Source organism: Triturus cristatus, chromosome 5_2 (genome assembly GCF_964204655.1).
Source record: "Triturus cristatus chromosome 5_2, aTriCri1.1, whole genome shotgun sequence".
NCBI classification, from domain to species: domain Eukaryota; kingdom Metazoa; phylum Chordata; class Amphibia; order Caudata; family Salamandridae; genus Triturus; species Triturus cristatus.
The window spans coordinates 226505538-226508974 of NC_140588.1; the positions used below are offsets into that span (position 1 = coordinate 226505538).

The 3437-nt window shown below is 58.8% G+C and overlaps 1 pseudogene; it reads right to left on the reverse strand.

Annotated features, from left to right (window-relative positions):
- Positions 1-1402: 1402 nt before the first annotated feature.
- LOC146822826 (U6 spliceosomal RNA) lies at positions 1403-1473 on the reverse strand (annotated as a pseudogene).
- Between the last annotated feature and the right edge of the window lie 1964 nt (positions 1474-3437).

Genomic DNA, 3437 nt, shown 5'->3' on the forward strand with positions numbered 1-3437 from the left:
GAGGGGAAACCAGAGCCAAGTCAAGGACACAGCACCAGCGAAAGAGAGCCAGGCCCCAAACAAACCAGACACGAATGCCAGAGAGCCAAAACGCGAACCGCCACTGGAAACACACCCCAGGGGGGACGCAAAAGGAAAGGGAGAGGAGGACCCAACCCAAACCGTCGGAGAAGCCGACCGCCACAGGCACCCCCAGGGAGCCACAAGCAGAAAAAACCTGTTCTGACCCAGCTGAACCACAGAGACCAGGCGAGAGTAGGAGCGCCACAGTCAATAGGAGGGGCGACCAGGACCCACCGAAAGAAGCCAAATACAAGCCCAGAAACGAGCAGGAGCGCCGCAGCAGCAGAGGAACACAAGGCCACACCAAGGAACCCCAGAAACCAGGAAACGTCAGTGCCAGAGCCATGAGCAACCAAAAAACAATAGCAACCAGCACGGAAGAAGCCAGAAACAGATGCAAAAAGGAGGCAGCAACAGCAAAGAAGCCCCCCAGCATATGGCAACACCGAACTCCAGGGAGGACAGACCCCCGAAAGGAAGGGGCACCGTACCCCAGCGGACAGAGCGAGCAACCCCGAAGAGAGGCAGAAATAACCCACGGCACAGCCAAACACGGCCCACAACCAGCTGAACCGGACGGCAGCAGAGGAACAGAGCCAGCCGCACAGGCAAGGACCCCCGGGGAGGGAATCCAACCTAGGAACTCAGCCCACTCCAGGCCAGACCACAGCACGGGTCCCAACAACATCCAGCATCAGGACTGCGCAGAAAAGCCAAAAAACAGGCAGACCCCGGCATGACCAAGAGAGCAGGAGAGGGCAAGCCCAAGCGGACAAGAGAGGACCACGACCCCAGACACACAACCCAGGGAGGCCACGACCCACAAAGGCAAAGTGGCAGCTAGCAAGAAAGCCCACAGACACCCAGTGGAGCAACACAGAAGCCCCGGAGGGAAAAGTGGCAAGGGGACAAGGCGGCACAGACCCGCTGCAAACGACAGCGGACGCGCAGCGCCAGCCCAGCAGCCAGGGAGCAGGATGCCGCAGAGGCAGAGAGCCAAACCGGCGACCAGGCCCCCGAAAGAGAGACAAGGCCATAAAAGACAGCCTACACGGTGAACCAAAACACCGGCATCACCGCACACCCCAGCACACCATCCCAGCCACCCGGAACACCCAGGAAGCCAAGGACGAGGAACAGCCCAACCAGGCAAGAACCCCAGCCCCGTAGACCACACACAAGGGCCGAAGTGGGGACGCAGAGCAGCAGCAGAGAGCAAGCAGCACAAGCAGGAGGCCCTAGGTACAAACCCCGGCAACACCAGGAGCCACCGCCACCCAAACAGGCCAAGGGCAACCTGCCAAAAATGGAACAGGAGCGGGAGGACCGGCACCACTATTAAAACATGGAACACTTCATGAATCTGCGTGTCATCCTTGCGCAGGGGCCATGCTAATCTTCTCTGTGGAAAGGAGCAACCAGCAGCGCGGGATGAGCAGGAAGCGCCCAAAGACAGAGGCGTTCAGCGACCAACAGCCCCCGAAAGAAAGGGCCACACAGCAGCCCCAGTGCACAACCAACAGAACCCACGAGAGCACCACGGGAACGGAACCCCAACACACACCGGGGACAGGACAGAGAGGGGCGGACACGGGGAAAAGAGAAGGAGCACACCAACTCTACGTCGCACCACGCAAACACCCGAAGTGCAGCAGAAAACCGCAAGTCACACAGCCACAGAACGGGAACCCGACGCAAAGGTACCGGTGCGCCCCACAAGAACACTAGGGACGGCACCCAAGGATACATACAAGTGCGCAAGGCGCAGGGAGACCAGGCGAACAGCGCAGAAACACAGTATGCCGAGCCCCTGTCAGTCTCCAACCCGGGACCCTAGCCACAAAAGAGGCAGCCCACGCGGTAAGGCAGCATCCACAACCGGGAGGAAACCAGCACACGCAGAGGCAGCAGCCAGAAGGAGCGCCACACTGCCGCAGGCACAATCTCCGGCAACAGAAGAATCACTCGGACACAGGGCAAACGGGCAGGAAGGAGGAGCAAGGAGCCACGCACCCCAACACCCCCAAGCAGTCAAACGACAGCGACATCAAAGAACCAGGACAGCGCCAGCCTAAAGGGAATCCATGGGCGCGCCGGTCGGGATGTAGCTCAGTGGCAGAGCGCATGCTACGCAAGCATGAGGTCCCGGGTTCAAACCCGGCATCCCCAAGAGCCCAAGCCATCCATCACGGACCTGAAAGAAAGAAAGAGCACCAACACATAGCGAAGAACCACAAAACCGCTATGCGGGACTCACCCAGGGCAGGGGCCGGACACCACCAGCAGCAAGGCCCCCACCCCAAAGAAAAGGTAATCCATTGGCACGACGGTCGGGAAGGAGCTCAGCGGCAGAGCGCATTACATCGCAAGCATGAGTTCCTGGGTTCAAACCCCGGCATCCCCAGGAGCCTCCGCCGCCCACCACGGACCTGTAATAAAGAAAAGAGCACCACAGCATAGCGTGAACAAAAAACACCGCAATGCGGGACTCACCCGGGGCAGGGGCCGGACACCACCAGCAGCAAGGCCCCCACCCCAACAGCGGGAAGGTACGGCACACAGGAAACGCGGCACGCCTCCCAAACGTCCAGCTTCAGGAAGACGTGCACGCGACCCGGAAGTACCCGGGAGCGCACAAGCCGCAAAGGACCCGCAGGATCCAGGCAGCACACCGGCCACCACCGTCACGACCCCCAGCAAGCCCAGCAGGCCAGGGGACGGACCAGGAACGCCCCCCCCCCGCCCGCACAGCCAGGCAGCCGGGCGGGGGGAGGAAGAAAGGAACGCCACACCAGCCTAGCAGGAGTAGCAGAACAGCACACCACGTCCATTCTGTCGACAGACAGAAAAAAAGAACAGACGGGATGCTGGGTAAGTACTGCTTATGGACTCCCGTTGGGAGGGGCAGTATTAGGGTCCCAGCATGCCTTCTGCTCTTTTTTTCTGTTTTTTTTCTGTCGGGAGATAGTAATCTCCAATCTGTTAAAGAAGGGGACGAGGACAACGGGACCTGGGGGTAATGTACCACACCTGGTGCCAGACCCTGTTTAGGAGGCCATGGGCAAGCAAGAAGTACTGGGCCTCAGCTATTGGGGCTGGCATCTTTTGCCTTTGATGTACTGGGCCCCTCCCATATGGTTCATTAAACTGTGCTAAGTAAAACCAATTCAGCACTTGACTCTCAGTGGTGTAGACAGCAAGCAGTCACAGACTGCAGACGAGGAGGTAGTGTGGGGGTGCTTCAGGTTCAGAACTCAACAACCATCCAGCAGAGCAATAACGGATTGTCCAACCTAGTGCTTAACTTTGTTAAATAAAAGTACTTTAATGCACACTGAAAATGCAGTACTGCACCAGGAAGGCAACAGATAAGC